The 22,634-nt window shown below is 35.2% G+C and overlaps 1 protein-coding gene across 2 annotated transcripts in view; it reads left to right on the top strand.

The window, feature by feature from the left end:
- LOC145686288 (putative tubulin polyglutamylase TTLL2) overlaps positions 1–22,634 on the top strand; it is a 192,843-nt gene that overhangs the window by 80,456 nt on the left and 89,753 nt on the right. The window lies entirely within an intron of this gene.

The raw sequence follows: 22,634 nt of genomic DNA, 5'->3' as shown, positions 1-22,634 counted from the left end.
TACTTTATGAACACTGTAATTTTGTATCGGAATTATTCCTTCTGTAGACTTCTTTGAAGAGAACGACGTGCAATGCGTAACTCAGCAGAAGACATTCTGGTTGATTTATCGGGGCTCTGTGTCAAGGCCATCGCAGCGCGGCACTATTGTCAGATGTATGGGCTGTGACGGGACGCGGTCGTTTCCTTTCTAAACCACTCCCATCAGTTTCAATCCTTGTGAACAGTCTATACACAGTTTGTTTGTAGGGTGCACACCTACCTTCCTGTGTTACATCCACACTCTTTGTTTCCTCGTAAAACAACACTGTTTTCACTTTCTGCTCAAGCGACAACTGCCTTTGTCCGTCATGTTGAAAACAAACGAACGCCATATCGAACATCTACACCAATCACAAAATTTGAGCCATCTGTTGAACCATGCATGAATTCATGTTACACATGCCAAAATTAGAACACTCTAAATCTTCACAGTTGAATTTTATTACATGGTTTTTCGCCATTGCCCATCGGTTGTCCATTCATCTTGATGTACACTTACCTGGAGGTAATAGTGTTCAACATATCTCAACCAAATTTTATACTTAAGCTTTTTATAAGATTTCCCAGGAGGATCTTTCGAACATTTTCCCTTCACAAAAGTAAGGATAGTTTACTGTAGGGTGAAATTCAAAAATCGCGATTTTCTCAAGAACGGCTCCAACGATTTTATTTACATTTCATAAACCAATTTCTTAATTACAACCGGCACACTGTGGTATAAGTTGTTGCTCTGGGAAAAATCGGTAAGATGTATTTACTATTAGGAGTTAGTTATTTCCGGATAATTTTCTCAAAAATGACTTACGGTTAGGCAGTTTTCCTCATATTCCGTAAATAAATATTTAATTAATAACCTGATAAATAACACAACTCATTTGTTTTGAAAAAATCTACGAGGGGTAGTTTATTTCTGGAGTGAGTTTATTTCGAATGATTTTCTCGAAAACGACTCAGACGATTTTGTTCATATTTCATAAATAAACATTAATATATCTATAATGTTGTATGAATCACTTTTATGAGAATATTCACAAATGGTAGTTTACTTTTGGGAGTGAGTTATTTGACAGTTTTGTAAAATACGACATATGTAATTTTGTTTTTATTTTATAAGCAAATATTTAATTAAAACCCAAACATATGGCATAACTTATTGAAAAATCTGCAAGGTGTTGTTTAGTTTTTTGGATATTTTTTTTGGGGGGGGAGTTTTTCGAAAACGAATTACAGTTGTGTTCGAACTCTACAAGAAAATATGTTATTGATAACTCCAGCTCAACATCATTTACTTGAAGAAATTGAAGCAAGAAATGTTATTGAAGTGGCCCGTATCTTTCATTCCTTGTGGTACTGCTTTCCTCGTGACCAAAGCGTTGTTTCGCCGTCTCCTTTAGCCTAGCCGGCATAACCGTGGGAATTAAAACTTAAACATTTCATTTCATTTCATTTCAAAGCGTTGTTTCCAGTAAGGCGGTTGATGTCTGTGGTTTAGTTTCGTTTCACAGTGTAAGACTACGATAGAACTCTAAGCTACGAATTCAATACTCAAACTTGAAGTAATACTGTACATCTATAACCGTTGTTTCAGGGCCGTAAGTTTTGGGAGGGCAAGAGGGGCAACTGCCCATCCAGGGAAGCTCCCAGCCGTTCGAGGGGGAACACTTTAAGACAAAATTTTCTTACTCCATATACGATACGAACATGAAATTCACTACATTACATAAACGAAACGGCACACAAAAGGTAAATAAAACAAAAGTGAGTCATGAACCCATTTCAGTAAAAGATGTCTACTTTTAGGTGCCCAAGAAACAATATTTATTCGTATGGCTTTGAGATTTGTCAATATTGTCCCCTTAATTAATTTGTCATTTATGGAACTGGCCCAGGGAGGACCCACAGGTTCTGGGAGCCCACAAAAAATAAGAGAAAAATGGAAGGATGGGGCGTATTTTCGAATTTTGAGGGAGGCCCAAAAGAACTTTTTCTAAGGGGTCCAAATATTAATGCTTGCCCTCCCCCAGAAAAATCTAAGTTACGACGCGGCACTGGTTACAAAAGAAGAATAAGATCAAAGATAGAAGCCGTTCCTCTGACGATGAATACATATAAAAGATAACTATTACTCACTCTCTCTTACTGTTTGTTCTATGGAGATTAATATTGAAACCGGAAGTGTTAATTGATGTTTATCACTCCTGGTTACAATAGGGAAATAAAGTCAGAGGTGAAACATCAGTTTTATAACTGTAAACCATAGATTCTTATCGCCATCGGTTTGATAAGATGGATACAGATCGAGATAAAATTCATTCTTGGGAGGTGAATCTGTGTCAAAAAATACTCTTCGGTATTTCTTACCATTTTTGCTCTATGGTAATACGTATTGAAGCCTAAAGTACTATAAAAGTAACCAAGAAAAGTCTGTCGCTTTTTCACCCACCAATTTCGAACACCAATATGTCACCTAAGACTTACCTGGAAAATCAAAAATAGTCCCCATCAGCATCGACGATCTTCTGACAACGTTCTGTTCAACTGGATTCAGTCGCGGTAGAACTTCGTGGGCCGTGAAGCGAAGAAGGTATCAAGTGCAATTGTATCTGTACTAGGGACGTGAACTGGCGTCCTCTAAGGTGATTGTCCAAGGAATGGAACAGATGATAATCAGACGGTGAAATGACCGGGGAGTATGGCGGATACAATAGTGGTGATGCGTAGAATGGTGTCCCGGGTTATCCTAGCCACGTGTGGCTTAGCGTTATCCTGTAACAGGAGGACCCCTTTGCGATTCAGAAGTGCTGACTCCAGAGTTTTGGTTTTTTCTTGAACATGGCTCAACTGCTGAAGTACACAGTTGCATTGATGCTGTGACTAGCTGGTGCACGATGCACGATGCCGTGAGAAGTCCACCAAACACACAGAAGGACCTTCTGGTTCAGTGCTGACTTTGGCTGTTCTGGAACCGGTTCATGGGATGCCAACTAATGATGACGGTGCCGTGGAGCTTCGTACAGGACCCATTTCTCATCAGATGTCAACACCCTGTCCAGAAATGGATCCTTCCTCAGACGAAACAGCAAAGAAACATAGGTGTCTGCTCGCGTTGCCTTCAATTCCGGAGTCAAATCATGTGGAACTAATCGACCCAACTTGCAGTGCTTCAAAAATTGATAGAGGTGCTGCCGAATAATTTCTCCACTTACACTGAATTGTAATTCCAGTTCATCACATGTCTGGCCACTATTTGCCTCAATAGTTGCCTGAAGATCTTCATTTTGCACATGTGTTGGTCTCCCGGCACGTGGTGCGTCTTCGAGTATTTCGTCATCGTTCTTAAACTTGTTAAACCAGCACTGCGCTGTCTGCGTAGTCACGGCACCCTCAGCAAAGGCCTGGCGTAGCTTCCGCCCCGCTGCAGTGGCGTTTGACTCCAGTTTGAACTCGTACAGCATACTCGCCCTTATGACACTCTGTGGAGGTCCCATGTTTACTTTGTCCTTACGCAAATTCATGGTGTAACTGAACTGCCACAACCAGGTAGTGTGTTGGATATACCCACACCAACAACTGATCTGCGCTTTATCTCCATTCGCACTGAACTCACGGTGTGAGGGCCAATTGAACACAGACTCCCACAAAAGCGTCAGAACTATCTTGGTTACCTTTATAGTAAATTTGAATCACTTCCGATTTTGGTAGGGTATTGTGGATGGTGATGGTGCGTTCTTTTATGGCGTTAAATCGATTGCAAACAACCGCTTGTCGCAATCTATTACCGTTTCTGTTTCTATGGTGCTCAACGTTGAAATTGAAACCGGAAATGGTTAATTTTCACTACTTCAGTTTAAATTTGAAGTTCGACGGACAAGATGGAACCTATTCTTGGGGCGGTGAATCTGTTGCAAAAATACGTTTTTCTTTATCTATTACCAATTTTGCTATATGAATATCAATATTAAAACTGAAAGTAAAAGTAAATATCTGGGAGTAACTGTAGATATGACGGCGTGTTGTCTTGACACACACAGTCAATTGCAAAAAAAAAAAAAAAAAAAAAAAGTTGGCGCTATCTATTGCTTTTGTTCTATGAGGGTCAACGTTGAAACCGGAAATGGATGTTTTCTACCATTTTCAATTGGAATAGAGGGTTAGACATATTCTTAGGACACTGAATGGATTGCAAAAAACCGCTTCTCAAAATTTCTCACTGTTTATTGAATCCGGAACTAACAGTAAATTTCAACAACTTCTGGTTTCGATAGAGTGTTGTAGTGGTGATGACATGCTTATTTGAAACGATGAATCGATTGCAGAAACCCGCTTATTGCTATCTGTTACTACCGCACTAAACTTTCTCTCTCCAATTTCTTAAACTAAGTCAAGTTATGCTGCAGCAAGAAACATGAACAAAATTATAAGGCGTTTTTGGGAAGCTTCGTGCAAAGAAAATTCACCCCAAAAGTAAATGACCCCTTTTCGATTTTCTGAGATATTATTTACCCTCCTGCATGTTATCTTGTTCATTCGATGTCATCTCTTGACTATATATGCTTTATATTTGAATATTTTAGTTCAAGAGAAATTAAAATTTTAGATTTTATGATAATCTTATTCTATATTTCATTAGCCACAGTGTGCTGTTGTCTTCCTAGTACTTCATCCTAGTTTACATCCCACAGTTATGCCGGTTAGGCTAAAGGAGATTCTGATTACGAGAAATAAATGAAATGGTGCAATGAAGAAAATGGGAGGAAACGGAAGAACTCCGAGAAAACCCACGCACACGTGTTTGTCTACCACAAAGTTCACTTGGCGCGAGCTGGGATCGAACCAGGGACCCAATGCATCAGAGGTGAGCCCTCTACCACTGAGGCACCGCGGCCCTCTAGGCTAAGGGAGACGGTGATTAAAGGAAGTGAATGATGATAGAAGAATTGGTGGAGTGACAAAGAGGAAGGAAATTGAAAACCGAGAAACCCCACAGACACGATTTTGTCCACCACAAGCTTATGTGGCCGGGGATCGAATCAGCGACTCCATACAACAGTGGTAAGCATTCTACCATTGACTCACCTTGATCGCTGGCTTCTATCAGAGTATAAAGTTGTTAATTAAATATAAACAAAATCGTTACAGCCATGCTTGAGAAAATCGCGACTTTTCATTTACATCCTTCAGTAAACTACCGTTATTTTGGGGGGTAAGAAGAAAATTCGAAAGACCCTCCTACGAAATCTTATAAAAAGCTTGTTTCAAATATGACGCGGATACGTAAAACAAAATTACCTCTAGGGAAATACACATACGTTGAGACGAACGAATGAATTGACGAACATTCTAAAACCAACTTTTCGGCATGTAGAGGCCATGAAACGTGTAAATCCGTTCAAAATCTCGAATTTGACTTCTCTAGAATCGCGATATTTTTTACTCTTCTATCGTCCCTCGAAAATAAAAAGCGAAACCTTCATCTACGTATAGTTTATCTCTTACAAATAATAATAATAATAATAATAATAATAATAATAATAATAATAATAATAATAATAATAATAATAATAATAATAATAATAATCCAAAAGACCTTAATAATCTTCAAGTTTACAATAGAAAGAAAACAGAAGGAAAAATGTCAAACATCCGATCCTACTATTTACATTTTTTATTATATATAGCATTTTCTTTAAAAAAGAAATTTAAGCATCGAGATGAATTTTTTGATATGGAAATTATTATTTTTTTCACAAAACTTGCAGATTCCTGTTGATTTCTTTTAAACTAAAATAACCTACCAATTATACTCAAGGCAAGATATTTTCTGTCTTTGGTTCATAAATAACTATCGTGTTATAATTTTGGACAAACAAAAAATATGATAAATTTAGCAAACTATACAAATATCATTTGTAATAGATACACTTCTACTCCCTTCGACCTATTTCTATCCCTAACCTCCGTAACCTGCATAATTTGTTTAATGACAAGTTAGTATTTAGAGCATTTTATGAAAATTACGTAATGTTGTTGGAGTGAATGTAAATTTCTGAACTAAGAAGCTACAGATTCACTTCCATTAGTATCTACAGTGTATGAAAATGCCAAACAGTTTCATTTAAATAAAGCTATAAAAGCTTTCTTGAGGCCTCTACAATAGATGTCTTGATGGCGCAATGGGTTGAAAAGATTGAAATTGAAAACTTGACACGTAAAAAAATCATGTTACCGTGCATATGTGATAGCGCACGTATGTTGTCACAAAATCACCTAAATGGAACTTTTACACGTCCTTGTGAAAGTCACCCTTGACATTTTGCAGTACATTAAAGTTTATTGATCTTGGATGTGTAGGAGAAAATAGAGGAAATTAAACCAAGTCATGTACCCGGAGAACACAGTTTACGTTAATTACTCATTGTTATCAGCGTAGCATATTCGTTGCGTTTAATTACTCTTTATTGTGTTAGTTTCTCACAGACTTTGTTCCCCCTACGGATTCCACAGACGCTTTACACTTAATACATTGTGTTCCCCGCTACGTTTGAAAGATTTGAGGTTGGAGCTTTGAGAAATAGCCTAATACAATTTGTTTGTAATACGGCTATTCACGTTGAATTATCTTACCGATACGAAACAATATAATCTTTATTAAATGGCCACATTTTGTCTATGGATTTAGAATCTGAACTAAAAGTTCTAGTATGTACTTTGCGGGAAATAATTCGGAAATGATTGGATTTCCACTTAATAGTTATAACCGCAGAAAACAATTTATGCCTGTAAAATATTGAACTAATTAAACATTAATAAATAGTTTATATTACTCACTAACTCTGACTAGATGATGCTAGACTCTTTAATGAACAGATCATGTAGAAAATCACATTAAAAATATCTTTCTATTGCAGTCATAGTAGATTAGTGTACGTTTTCGAAATATGTGTGTACCTTCAGTGGTGGATTTAGGAATTTTGATGCCGTAACCAATTTAACGTCTCTCACTTGTCACTACATCTACCTCGTAATAAGCTGTCTACTAATGAAATAGTCCCAGCATCTCTTTGACGGTTTTACTGTAGCCACAGACTGTTTTACTGTACATTTACTTTATACTATATAAAGTTCTACTTGGGGATCTAGATCGTTAAACCAATCTATTTATTTATTTATTTATTTATTCGATTGTGACGCTTTCAGATGAGTGTTGAGGTGGATTATGAAGTTTTTTTGACATAAAATTCAGGTTCGTTATTTTAGAGTAATATTGAAATGTACCATTATGTGAGAAAGAAGTGACGTATCATATAATGATAGAAAATATCTCCGTTTTATTTATATATTCGAAATATTTGAAGGTTTCAATAGGGAAAAACAATATTCAGACCAGTGGCGTCGCCTTGTGCAGTTCGCAAGAGCACGTAAACCACCAAATATCGTGCGCTGTTTGTTGCTCCTTAAGATATTTAATAATATTTAGAATATTATTATGTTGTTTCGTTTCTACTCTTTGCTTGCTTTACACCTTGCGGATATGCATTCCATCATCACACCACGTTCACAACAGAGCAGCGAGCGTAATAGACTGCTCTGTGTGTAGTACAGTAGGAAAACGTGGGCAGCTGAGGGGAGGAACTGCGGTCTCCTGACGTTCAAATCAAGATTTGCACGAGCAGCGTTGACAGCTATTGTTGACTTATTTCCAAGTAATGTGGCGCTTTAAACAGAATCAAAGAATGAACTTCTGCGTTCACAGCTGTTGAATAATTACCAGTAATGTGGCGTTTTAGACAGAACCAAAGAATGAACTGCTATTTAAAATAGAAGAATATAGTAATAGTATATAACTCATTCTTTCAATCAGTTATTTACATTTCTTTTTATCTCAATTTCTTGTAATGAAAATAAACTATTGGAACAAACAAAATTACGGCTTTCCCAGGTCGTACTGAGAGGAATGGGAGGTTTAAAACCCTTCCCCAGAGATTAAGTCAACGCGCAATAAATTAAATTTTAATTTATTTTCAATACTTTTTTAAAATACATATAATCTCCGATATTTCTTTAGTCTACGGTTTTCCTGCCGTAATAAACTAAATGTTTGTAAGAAAAACCGAATAGCTTATCGAAACATACTTGGTAACATTGCTACAATCGTAAAATCTTATCTTCCGTATTGTGGGAACCTGAAGGAAATTTTGGAACTGATTTTTTTCAACGTTCGTCTTTAACACATGCAAAATAGAAAAAGAACAGTATTGGTATTTGCAGTAACTTACGTTCAGTTGTAATGCTTCTAAAACACGCGGGAAAGTTTTTTTTCTTTGGAGGGGACGAAAATTACTTCGGAGATCGTACTTTATGCGCAGAAACATTATTCTCTCAGTGTATTTTAAAGTAGCATAAGTGAAAACGTGTTGTGAGGTGGTAATCTGATTGATTTATAAATGTGTTTGCTGGTATTTATTATTTCTTATCCATAATTTCCATCAGCTATGTACTGCTAGAATTTTGGATAGATATACGCTCGACTGCTTTCAAAACTATAGCTTATATCCATCCTTATACCTCCATTACATCTCTCAGTTAAGGAAAATATATGCTGAACTATAAATAAATTAGGTGGATATATTGCGTATATTCTCGTATACCCTCCTCATTAGGTTTGTAGTGTTAGGTTTTCCTAAAATATTTTCTCAATACTAGTAAATCTAAGGACTGTTTGATACGGAAACATGTTTCGGAAGAAAAATCTTATTATTACCCTATTTTGTATACGATTTTGGTGAGTGATTGCAAACTATTGTATATCTTTTAGTGCACTGACGAATTGTGAAAGTTTGGAAAGAAGTTAGAACATACTCGTCCGAAGTTAACTATCATCTGGAGGTGAAAACTAAACTGTGTCGAAATTTCAAAGTTGATTTAAGTCAATAAACGGCTGATAGATTGTGAAATGAAAATATCACTGTTTTGCTTTTTTCGCGTCTTATATGAAGGGAATTAGCAGTGGACCTGAATTGTGTAATATACGAGGATCATTCAATAAGTAAAGAGACAAAGTCTATATTTTTAACACTAATCAATTTTTTTTTTTGTTTCAGGGGTGTTAGCTGGCAACCTTGGGATATGCTCTGATCTGCTGTTTCGTAATTTTATGTCAACATAACTTCAAAAATATCAATTCATCATGGCAAGTCCTCTAGAAGATTGCACCTTAGAAGAACAGCGCTCAGTCATTAGGTTTTTAGTCGCAGAAGGTGTAAAACCAAGTGAAATTTTTTCTCGAATGTTGAGACAGTACGGTAACAGTTGTATGAACCGTGCGAATGTGTACAAGTGGGTTGATCGGTTTAAAAGTGACCGAACAAGTGTAGGTGATGAACCCCGATGTGGACGTCCAGTGCAAGTTTCTGGTTCTTCGTTGGAATCGAGGATTGCCAGACTTATTCGTGATAACAGAAGAATTACTGTTGAAATGATAGCTGAGGAAGTTCAAGTAAGTGTTGGAACTGTTCACAATGTCATTAGAAACATTTTAAAGTACAGAAAAACGTGTGCCAGATGGGTTCCCAGACAGCTTACTGACGCTCATAAAGAATCAAGGCTTTCCATTTGTCAAGCCTTAACGCAACGAAGTATGATTGAAGGAGACGCTTTTTTTTGAAAGAATAGTGACTTCCGACGAGGCCTGGATCCATCACTACGATTCTGAGACTAAAAGGCAGAGTATGGAGTGGAAACACACTAGCTCTCCAGTTCGCAAAAAATTGAAGGTTCAACTTTCCGCTGGTAAAGTGCTGCTGACCATCTTTTGGGACTCACAGGGTCCAATCTATTGCGATTTCCTTGAAGATCAGCGAACTATCAATAGCCTATACTATTCTGAGATGCTAGAACACAAAGTTAAACCAGCTATCAGGAACGAACGCCGTGGACTCTTGTCAAAAGGAGTCATTCTTCAGCACGATAACTCCCGCCCTCATACAGCCCAGCTGACCCGAGATAAGCTTCAAGAATTGGGTTGGGAGGTCTTACCTCATCCTGCCTACAGCCCAGACCTCGCCCCATCTGATTTTTACCTGTTTGGACCACTCAAAGACACCCTACGTGGAAAACGATTTGCTAACAATGAGGAAGTTAAGGCAGCGGTGCAAAGGTGGCTTCATGGTAAATCGAAAGATTTCTTCGCCAAGCGAATTAGGAAGCTGCAAGAAAGATGGGACAAATGCATAACTGTAAAGGGTGATTATATTGAAAAATAGCCTTAGTTTTGAAAGATTGAAATAAATTTTTATTGAACTATAGCAATTTGTCTCTTTACTTATTGAATGTCCCTCGTATTTGGTACATCTGATTGAAACAGTAAAGAAGTATGAGAACTGTAATAAACATATTAAAATTATCCTGAATTTAACTGGTGTAAGCACCAGGGTCGCACCCACACGGAGAATCTACCGGGTTCCGATCCCTTCTTAAAACTTCTTAACTTGACATTCACTTATACACTTTCATAATAAAACTAACAATTGTTTAGTAGAGAAATGGCTGATGATTTGACGTTACATTTCATCTATACTCTTTATTTTTTTTTTAAAAAAAAAAAGTCTAATTCTATATTTTTCTTAGAACATAGATAATAGAACTTAAGAATTAGATACTATTTCTCGGCTGTAGAATTACATCGAATCAATCGTACATAGATGGAATGTCTTATAGTATTGGAAACCCCAAACTTAGGACTCATCCAACAACATTTTCTGAGTGCGCACCTGTTAAGTGTGTCAAATATTCTATCACGATTCGTTCGCATGATTATTTCTATTAAGTCTCAATATATGCCAATGCTTTAAGTATATTAAATGTATATGGCAGAGCAAAAGCTAACGACACCTACTTGCAACATAACAAGCACAGTCGCATTGATCTTGTTTGTATAAAACAATCTGACATTATTGTTTTGTAACAACACATGACTTGTGAGTGAGGTGCCTATGAGCTTCATGCCCATTTTTTTTTTCAAAATAAAAGAAAGCGAGGCCAGAACAAAAGTTTTAGCACACTACACAATGGACAGAACGAGACGAGAAAAGCTTCACTTGAGACGAGAAACTGTATATTCCTATCTTGGTTTGCTCTTCTAAAGCAGTCTCATCTCGTTCGGTCTATTACTTACTGCAGTAAAGAACTATTTAGTATGTTTTCTACTCTCTCTCTCTCTCTTATTTTTTAGTATGCTTCTTGTCTCGTCTTTGTGAAATATTAGAGATGAAACTGATTTAGAAGGACAAACCGACACAAGAACTGCCTTTTTTTCGTCTCAAGTGAAATACTATTCCAGTTCATCTTATCATCATCAAACGAACAGTAATATTATTATTTTCTCAATAAACCATTGGGCGTTGTCGCTGTTTACAAGAGTAGTGTAAAAATGATCAATCTGGCTCATATTAGAACATATTAGAACAATCCAGGTCCCGCCTGATACGAAGTATTCGATAGTCCAGTGTCACACAACACGCCATGACCCACGTACCGTCCAACCATGGAAAATCGAACACCCCGACAACTCGTTCTTTTTTATAAGCCCATTTTAGGGGTGTATTCGTTCCCTTATATGCCCACTTTTTCAACTCCTATTTTAACATAGCAGAAATTACATAAGACTACGAACACTTCTATGTAACATAGCAGAAAGGCTACTAACATAATAGAGGTGTATTTGTTCTCTTTTACGACCACATTTCCCAACCCTTATGTAACATAGCAGAAGTTGAACACGTAGCAGAGCTAATAAAAGAGTCTGGCTTATTTTTCCATCCCTATTTTAACATAGCAGAAATTACATAACACTATGAACACAGCGACCACGAACTCATATTTTAGCAACACTCCTATACTAACATGGGGGTGTAATCGTTCCCTTTTATAATCACATTTTCCAACCTCTAATTAACATAGCAGAGATTAACATGAACATATATTACAACCCCTATTTAACACAGCATAGAAAGAACCAATAGCAGGAGTGTACTCGTTCCCTTTTATCAACCCCTATTTTAACATAAGAGAAATTACATAAGACTATAGCATATAATCCAATCAGAAATTACACAGAGACTACGAACACCTCTTTTCACAACCCCTATGTATAAAAGAGTATGGCCTATTTTTTAAATCACTATTTCACATAGCACAGATTACAACCCCTATTTAATACAGCAGAGAATATGAACCAATAACAGGAGTGTAATCATTCCCTTTTATTAACCCCTATGTAACATAGCAGAATTTACACAAGCATTCATCAAGTACTACATGTTCCAAAAGTACTGATCATCGAGGTCAAAGGTCAAATATTTAAACCAGAATAACTCGTAAACGGAGCAACATATTGAGGTACTGTTTCCACAGTTAGTAATGGGTCATTAACTACTACATGTCCCAAAAGTACTAATCATCGAGGTCAAAGGTCAAACGTTTAAACCCGAATAACTCGTAAACAGAGCAACACATTGAGATGCTGTTTCCTTATTTAGTAATAGATCACTAACTACTATATGTCCCAAAAGTACTGACCATCGAGGTCAAAGGTCAAATATTTTAACCCGAATAACTCGTAAACAGAGCAACACATTGAGATGCTGTTTCCTTATTTAGTAATAGGTCACTAACTACTATATGTCCCAAAAGTACTGACCATCGAGGTCAAAGGTCAAATATTTTAACCCGAATAACTCGTAAACGGAGCAACATATTGAGATGCTGTTTCCTTATTTTGTAATAGGTCATCTAATACTATATGTCCCAAAAGTACTGACCATGGAGGTCAAATATCAAGTATTTAAACCAGAATAACTCGTAAACGGAGCAACACATTGAGATGCTGTTTCCACATTTAGTAATAGGTCACCAACTACTACATGTTCCAAAAGTACTGACCATGGAGGTCAAAGGTCAAATATTTAAACCAGAATAACTCGTAAACGGAGCAACATATTGAGGTACTGTTTCCACATTTAGTAATGGGTCATCAACTACTACATGTCCCAAAAGCACTTATCATCGAGGTCAAAGGTCAAATATTTAAACCCGAATAACTCGTAAACGGAGCAACATATTGAGGTGCTATTTCCCCATTGAGTAATAGGTCATCTAATACTATATGTCCCAAAAGTACTGACCATGGAGGTTAAATGTCGAATATTTAAACCAGAATAACTCGTAAACGGAGCAACACATTGCGATGCTGTTTCCACATTTAGTAATAGGTCACCAACTACTACATGTTCCAAAAGTACTGACCATGGAGGTCAAAGGTCAAATATTTAAACCAGAATAACTCGTAAACGGAGCAACATATTGAGGTACTGTTTCCACATTTAGTAATGGATCACCAACTACTACATGTCCCAAAAGTACTGACCATCGAGATCAAAGGTCAAACATTTAAACGTAAATAACTCGTAAACGGAGCAACATATTGAGGTGGTGTTTCCATATTTAGTAATGGGTTATCTAGTACTACATGTTCCAAAAGTACTGACTATCAAAGGTCAAATATTTAAACGTAAATAACTCGTAAACCGAGTGACGGATAAATTTGTGTGACCTATTCAATTTTGTATCAACAAGAAAAAAGCGAAGAAGGAATAACTTTGAGTCGCTTATTTACTTTTGTATTAACGACAAAAAGCCAAGAAAGGCCACTTTAAGAAGTTTGGTGTTTTATACCTTTTTGGGCTATTCAAATAAATAAAAAATAAATTTATACCAACCAGAAAAAGCAAAGATATGCCATTTTAACTAGCAGAGAATTTTATATCCTCCTGTACTATTTAAACAAACGAAGGGATAAATTTGAGTGACCTGTTCAATTTTGTACGAACGAAAAATGCCATTTTAACTAGCTCAGAATTTCTATACCTTTTGATGCTATTCAATTAAACGAAGAAATAAATTTATAGCAAGCAGGAAAAGCGAACAAGGACTATTTCAACTTACTCATAATTTATATCATTTTGTACTACTCAAATAAAGAAAGGAATATATTTGAGTGGAGTATTTAGTTTTGTACTAACCAGAAAAACCTAAAAAGAGCCATTTTAACTAGCTGAGTATTTTATATAATTTTGTAATATTTAAGCAAACAATGAAATAAATTAGTACTAACCAGAAAAAGCGAGAAAAGGTCCATTTTAACTAGCTTAGAATTTACGTGTCTTTTGTACTACTCCGAAAAGAACGAGGAAATGCCATTTTAACTAGCTCAGAATTTTTGTAGCTTTACTTGTACTAAAATAAACGAAGGAATAATTTGAGTGGGTTATTTAAATTTGTAACAACCAGAAAAAACTGAAGTACCATTTTAAATAGCTGAGTATTTTAAATCGTTTTGTACTATTTAAATAAGCTAAGGAATAAATTTTTACTAACCAGAAAAAGCGAAAAAGCCCATTTTAACTAGCTCAGAATTGATGTACCTTTTGTGCTGCTCAAATAAACGAACTGATAAATTTGAGTGGAGTATTTAGTTTTGTAACAACCAGAAAAACAGAAGGGCCATTTTAACTAGCTCAGCATGTTATACGTTTTTGTACTATTTAAACAAACAGAGAAATAAATTTGTACCAAGAAGAAAAAAGTTAAGAAATGCCATTCGAATTAGATCAGCATGTTATACACTTCTGTGCTACTCAAACGAAGCAATAAATTTGAGTGGCTTATATACTTTTGTACAACGAGAAAAAAGCGAAGAAGAAATATTTTAACTAGCTGAGTATCGTAAACCATTTTCTATTATTTAAATAAATAAAGGAATAAATCTGTACTAACCAGGAAAAGCGAAAAAGTCCCATTTTAACTAGCTCAGAATTTTATACCATTTTGTACTTTTTATATAAACGAAGAAAACCGAAGAAGGGCCATTTTGACTAGCTCAGAATGTTATACCATTGTGTACTATTTAAATAAAACAAAGGAATAAAATAGTACTAACCGAAAAACAGAAAAGTGTACTCTATTCAATTTTGTAAGAACCAGAAAAGAATGTATTATTTTTAAAAAGTCAAGAAAGGTCCATGTTAACTAGCTGAGTATTTTATACCATTTTGTAATATTTAAACAAAGAAGCGAAAAAGGACAATTTTAACTAGCTCCGAATTTATGTACCTTTTGTACTACTCAAGTAAACGAGAGAATAAATATGGGTGTTCTACTTTTTGTACCAACGAGAAAAAATCGAAGAGGAACCATTTTAGCTAGCTGAGTATTTTAAATCATCTTATACTATTTAAATAAACAAAGGAATAAATTTGTACCAACGAGAAAAAGCCATTTTAACTAGCTCCGAATTTATGTACCTTTTGTACTACTCAAATAAACGAAAGAATAAATATGGGTGTTCTACTTTTTGTATCAACGAAAAAAAACTACGAAGGACCATTTTAGCTAGCTGAGTATTTTAAATCATCTTGTACTATTTAAATAAACAAAGGGATAAATTGGGTGACATTCAATTTTGTACCAACGAGAAATCCCATTTTTAACTAGCTCAGAATTTATGTGCCATTTTGTACTATACAAATAACCGAAAGAATAAATTTAGGTGTCCTACTTTTTATACGTACAAGAAATGCCCTTTGAACTAGCTCAGAATATTTGTACCTTTTAGTGGCATTGAAATAAACGAAGAAAAAATGTGGATGAAATATTTAGAACCAGAAAACAATGAAGAATGAATAAAATTTGGGTGAACTATGTCCTTTTGCACTATTCAAATAAACGAAGGAATAAATTTGAGTGGCGTATTCAATTTTGTACCAAGCAGAAAAAGTTAAGAAGGTCCATTTTAACTAACTCAGTATTTTATATTATGTTGTACCATTTAAATAAACTGAAGATAATTTGGGTGGTCTATTTAGTTTTGAACCAACCTAAAATGCCATTTTAGCTAGCTCAGAATGTCTGTGCTATGTTGTAGTGATACAAATAAACGAATGAGTAAATTTGTACTAACCAGAATAGACGAAAAAGGACCATTTTAATTAACTGAGAATTTTATAACTTTTGTACTATTTAAACAAACGAATGAATAATTTTGAGTGACCTATTTTTTGTCAACCAGAAAAAGAACAATTTTAACTTTTCAAATAAACGAAGGAAGCCTATATAGTTGTGGTGCTAGATTTTGTACAATTTTGTATATTTCTGTGTCACCGAGAGAAATGGCAACTTTAAAGTTTTTGCTTACCAATTTTTGTACAGGGAGAGCCATATAACTATGTTTGTGCACTTTATATGGCACTTTGTATGCCATTCAAAATATACGAAGAAGAACGAATTTTTAAATTCAAATCTTTTGTACCAACAGAATAAAATATTCCGTTTAAATAAGCAACACATTGTTGTGATACTTCGTGTGTGTTAAAACTCTAGTCATAGACCAAAATGCTAGACAAGTTGCATTGCGAAATAAATTTTAATTACCTCTCCCGTCACTGCCTGGCTCACAGTTATATGGTTAATGGACGTGCGTTTAACGAATTAAGTCCAAATTTTCCCGGCCGCTAACTAAATACTTGAACGTAAGATTTAACCAACCAGAGCTGTCATGTGTTACAGAAGAAAAATATTCAAGTGGAAGAGAGTAGCGTCATGAATTCAATTTTAACTTAATTCTGTAGAACAGACTCCATAGCAATTATAGTTAAGGAATGAAGACGTACTAAAGAAGAAACGACATTATTGGCCATTTTGGATCACCATGCTGATAGAGGAAGAGGGAGAAGGAAAACCAGAAGAAGAAGAAGAAGAAGAAATCAAATCAAAGTAAAAATCAGCTTACCAAGATAAAGAAAAGTTTTTAAACTTCCGTGTTGCCCACCATCTATAAAAAGTGCTGAATTATTCAACTCTCAAAAGTATTATTTTCTGTGTTGCTGCAGATATTTAGGCAGTTTATTGAAATGCAAATTTGTTTCTATATATGACATAGGGCACCTTACTAGTGTGGAAGGCAAACGGCCATTAACATTATTTTTTAGTGTAATTTCAATAGGCTAAAGCAGCTTATATAGTGCATTTCGTTTACATGACGGGAGAGGCAATTAAAATTTATTTCGCAATGCAACTTGTATAGCATTTTGGACTATGACTCTAGAGTTTTAACACACTAAATATCACAACAATGTGTTGCTTATTTAAACGGAATATTTTTTCTGTTGGTACAAAAGATTCGAATTTAAAAATTGGCATTTCTTCGTTTATTTTGAATGGTATACAAAAATTGCACAAACAAGTTTTATGGGTCTCTAGCCTAGTTATTGCCCGGGACAAGAACTTGCACCCCCGTGACGAACCAAACTAAAACGCTCCTCGACTACACCTAGTATTAGCATCACACAGTAATTCTCCTATTCCGTTTCTTCTTGAAGTGGTAAAGCTTGATTTCAAAATTGCAGTACATAATTTAATTTTTAGTACAAGATGAAACATCAAACTAATTAGCAGTTGATTACACATAATCTAAGAGTAGCATGCTTCACATATTCTTATAGTCTTATCATAATAACTGCAAGGCAATACGTTTTTGGAATTATATCGGGATGTGCGGTTCATTCCGGTTGTGCCTAATTCCGGTTCTGCCTACAGGCCCTCCAGCACTTTGTAGAAAATATTTTTAATGATCTTATCTTTAGGCAGAACGGTAATTCCCGTTTTGCTTAATCTTTCGAGACGGGGAATTCTGTGCAGGGAGGAATTTTTGTAGGGAATATTTCTTTAGTAGTTCTAAAAGCTTCTGTAAGAACAACAACTATCTCTACAAGTTTTTTAGTATTGGCATGCAGATCTCAGAAATGATTTTTTATGGAATGAGAATAATAATTACGCTCACCGCACTCCATTAAAGACACTATGCACCATTTCATATCCAGAAACTTCTGAGTTCACAATTGTAGAACACATAAGCAATACAATAATGCCAAACTAAACTAATGGAAAAACATAAAGGACTAAAATAACCGAATAAGTACATATGAAATACTAATCACTGCTTACGTAGATTTCGTTTCCCAAACGAAAACCGCATATATTTGCCAAAAAACATTTCAAACAAAAAACAGATAGTAAAATAGCGTAGAAAATAAGGTAACTACTATATCGTACTTACTTTGTGAAGATGGCGTCTGCATCGTCCAGCCATGTCTCGACTAAATAGTCATGAAACTTTTCTGCGTTTTGTACTTCTGGGACATTTTCTTGAAGGTGCAGGAACATGCCACTCACTTGTTCCATTGCCACAAGTGGTAGTGCAGCAGCACGTCGTATCCACTTCCTGACCTCTTTGTCTTCTTTATAAAAAGTGGACAATCCCAATAACTAAACTTTTCTCCACAAACATTGGGTGTAATGGAAGAAAAATCCACGAATGGCTGCATCCGGAAAAACACCAGTAACGACATTGATAATCGCTTTTTCGAAGTCTATAATCACTGTAGTAGGGTTAAAGTTGAAACCACTTGCAGAAGCCGCATCTTCCATCAGAAGCATCATCCTACGATAGTCTTCCTCTTTCTTAGTAGGCAATAAACAAAATAGGAACGGAAAAGTCTGCCCCAAATAAGTCCCATGTATAGTGTAAAGCTGCTGAAATATACGGGGAGCTGCTTTAAAGGTACCATCCATCCAAATTGTCTTCGTGATTACAAGTTTCCAGTTGTCCCAAAGACCTGCAGAATATAATATTAACCATCGACCCCATGCACCAGAGGTGAACGCTCTACCCCTGAGCCATTGCGGCCCCATTTTTTTTTTTTTTTTACAATATAAGTTCGACATATTGCGTGTAGTACATAATCATGTATAGAGGACAAAGCACCTGATCATGTATAGAGGTGATGCCGGAAAAAGACCTGTGATGTAGAAGACAAAGGCTCTTTTTAGAAAAAGAAAACAGAGCGAATTATGCATCTTCTTGCATTGTTTGTTTAATATATGGCCAAAGATATCTTGAGAATGTGAACTGTAGCACCTTTTACGTATTGCGACCCTTAGGATGATGGAGATGAAGTACTGGAAAACTGAATAAAATTTTGTTGTGAAATGACTTGATATTAGACCGAAATAAGTTTATTTTATGTTCGTTTCAGTTACAGTGTCAAACTACTTTCTTGTAACTGAATCAATCAATTTTCCATTTTTCTGTAAGTATTAAAAAATCACATCTTTACTAAAGTAGATGTGAATAACGCTGCTAATAACAGAACTGTACCTAGTCATTTTTCCGAGAAGAACAAGTAGAATAACATCTAAAATATATGTAAACTTGAAGAAATAGTTATTCTTCTTACAGAATCTATTAAATTACTAAAGAAAAATTCCCTAGAAAAGATCCCTCCCTGCACAGAATTCCCCGTCTCGAAAGATTAGGCAGAACGGGAAGCAGGCATAACGGGAATTACTGTTCTGCCTAAAGATAAGATCATTAAAAATATTTTCTACAAAGTGCTGGAGGGCCTGTAGGCAGAACGGGGAGACACTTGATATGCATATATGTAGGATGAATCAACAGTCTGTTGCTTTAGAATAGAATATTTAATTGTAACAAACAGTCAAGCTGTTGTCTCAAATATTATACAAGGACATTTTGTAAATCTCTTAAATTGATGTAAGTTAAATGTAAATACAAAAAGCTGGAACTAAAATTTAACTTTGCGGGCTATTTTGACTGCAAAGATTTTTATAATATCCTCAAAATATAGCTTTGAAGCTAACTTATGCTCTGTGGATATGATCATAAGTTTGGTAAGTCGTTGTAGTCCTGTTAAGTTTCTGAGATATTTTTTTAATGATCTTTTGTTTGCTAAAACTCCTTCCAATACCTTATAGTGAAAATAAATATTTCTTTGCCCAGTTTTGAGCCCTCCCAATCCGGCGCCTGTGGCACAAGCCCTGTTTGCCCCCCCTCCCCATAGTTACGTCACTGTCGACAACTATTTCCTACAAAAGCAACCACTTAATTTTAGACTACAAGGAACTCCAACTTAAGCACTTCGGGGAAGCTTAACCTGTGAAAGCTGAAAGTCGCCCAAGACAAATACGTAGACTTAACATGTGCAACGGACCTACCCTATCGTACACATGTCTGACCCCAGCAATTTTACTTGCCCCTCGACCATTAGGGTGGTTTCGAACAAAAACGAGTTTCTTTCTTTTTGTAATTTTGTTAACTTCATTCCTGTTTTTTTGCCAATTACATTATGGACATAGTTTAGTAACTTTTAGTATTGTATGGAGGTACTATTAACTTTACTAATTCAAGCTATAGTCATGTTTACTTAAACGAATACTATTATACTCTAGTTTGGATACTATAACTCATTTTTAATCTCATTATTTAGACGCTGTCTTGAATTTTATTTTTCTTTCATACAGCTTCATATTCACTTCATACTACATTGTTTCCTTTTTTGATGAAAGGTCAAAAGTCCTATTAATTAGTTCTTTTGATTTCATAAACATGTTTAATTAATTAATGAAAGAAATAAGATTTTTGGTTCTATCGTTTGTTTACTATTTTTTATAACTTACTCTATCAAAGATGAATACAGTAATTTAGATGTACACAAATGGACAAATTTACAGTTTTCCAATGGCATTATTTTTATATCCCAATAACTATGCACAGTGACGGAACTATTTCCTAAAACAAACATTTTTCTCGCAAAGTGACATATCTCAAATAACATATTTTTTATGACAATATTACAATATTATATAATTTGAACATATGGTATTAAAGAATATACTTTTTGGCTACATTGTTTCAAAACTTGGTAAATATTTGTTGATAAACATGGGCGTAACAGTAAAGTAAAATAGATGTAAAATTTCAAATCGCTCTCTTGAAGAATAAGAAAAACTGAGATACGACATTTTGCAAACAAAGGGACGATATCACATATTAAAGGCTCGTTAAAGAACATAAGTTAGATAACTAATCGCGTGACGAACACATGAAAATACTAATATTGGGCATTTTTTACCCCAGAATGGGATAAGCAGAAGGGATCACCGAAATTTACAGATATATATTGGGCTCCTACGGAATAGTCATCAAATTGTGTTGTTTGACAATTCCCAAATTTAAGGGCTGGCCTTATACGTCTCCCAAAATTTGAAAGGTATGCATCAATATACCCATATCTTATAGAATAGAATGGGCCCTGAACTCACCCATATAACATATAATTATTGCAGCCTTAATTTAGTAATGTAATCATATGATGGTGTATCGATGAGTTTCAGGATTATTTGAACATAACATGATGAATTGTAGTGTATAAGCATAAGAATAGTACTGACAGGAACCATAATGTAAACCTGTTTATCGGCTGGCAATCTAAGATTAATCAGTGCCAGCAGATAAGACACTTTCTATAAGGTTTTAACTGTTTCCTTAGTCCGTATACATTTTGTGGGTACAAAATGTTAAGAATTACAGAACAACAGAACTGGAGGATTTTTTTAAAGTTTGAAATATAAAAGTCTGATAAGATATATTTTATTTATTTGAAAATGTTTAGCAATACTTCTTTATAGACTTCAGAACAGAAGCTTCCTGTTTTCGCACTTCATATATATTATAGAGTTGGAGCGATTCCGTATATGAGAGTAAGTTTCAAATAGTAATACACGTTGTAACTTCCTCCATGTTCACTCTGGAATTATTATTTAAATGATTATTATTTTTCTGACCAGAGTATGCATTTCTTTATTAAAAATAAATTATTTCGTAACAGTTTCCAAAACTTAACGTTATCTTCCTGAGACTTCAATATGTATGTTCATATTAATGTAGGCAATAAAGGTAGAGCACTCTGGTCAGAAAAATAATAATTATTTAAACAAGTTGTAAATGTTACATGGACTTTAAACTTTGAATTTTTGTATTTGAATGTATTAAATAATGAACATCATATTTCCTTAGTAATACGTAGTATTCGTATTTTCAATCTTTATCATGATCATTATATGTGGGTGAGTCAATAAGGATGTGAACATTCGTTCTAATCAATCGTCTATGAGTTTGCTGTACGGTTTTGTGCAGCACAATAGATAGATAGTTGGCACCATTGTATTTGCTTGTAGCGGGATTCAGCGTTATCACTTCAGTTTATTTTGTGCTGTTGCGAAGTAAACATGCATGCATTACTGTCCGTTTGCACCAGAAAGGAATACCATTCCGAAATTATTATTATTGTGGTCTGAATGTTTACCAGGAACTGAAATCCACAGAAGACTTTCAGCACAATATTGGGTAATGTTTTGCCAAGACAAAATGTTTAGCAGTGGATTCAATAGTTCAATAGTAATGTGCTTTATTCTCGTCCTTCACGCTTGTTTGAATAAATCTGAACGTTTCAACTACTGGTAAACACTTCGCCATGGTAAAACATTTTCCCGTATTTTGCTGAATCCTGTGGATTTCATCTCCTGGTACACCTTCACTTCACAAAAAACATTCGGAACGGGCAGAGGCGCAGTCATGTTTGTTTCGTAACAGCTTAAAGCGAACCTGGTACAAGCAAAGAC

Source organism: Thermobia domestica, chromosome 5 (genome assembly GCF_964235325.1).
Source record: "Thermobia domestica chromosome 5, izTheDome1.hap1.1, whole genome shotgun sequence".
In the NCBI taxonomy this organism is placed as follows: Eukaryota; Metazoa; Arthropoda; class Insecta; order Zygentoma; family Lepismatidae; genus Thermobia; species Thermobia domestica.
The sequence above is the reverse complement of the archived record's forward strand: the minus strand, read 5'-3'. Positions and strand labels throughout refer to the sequence as shown.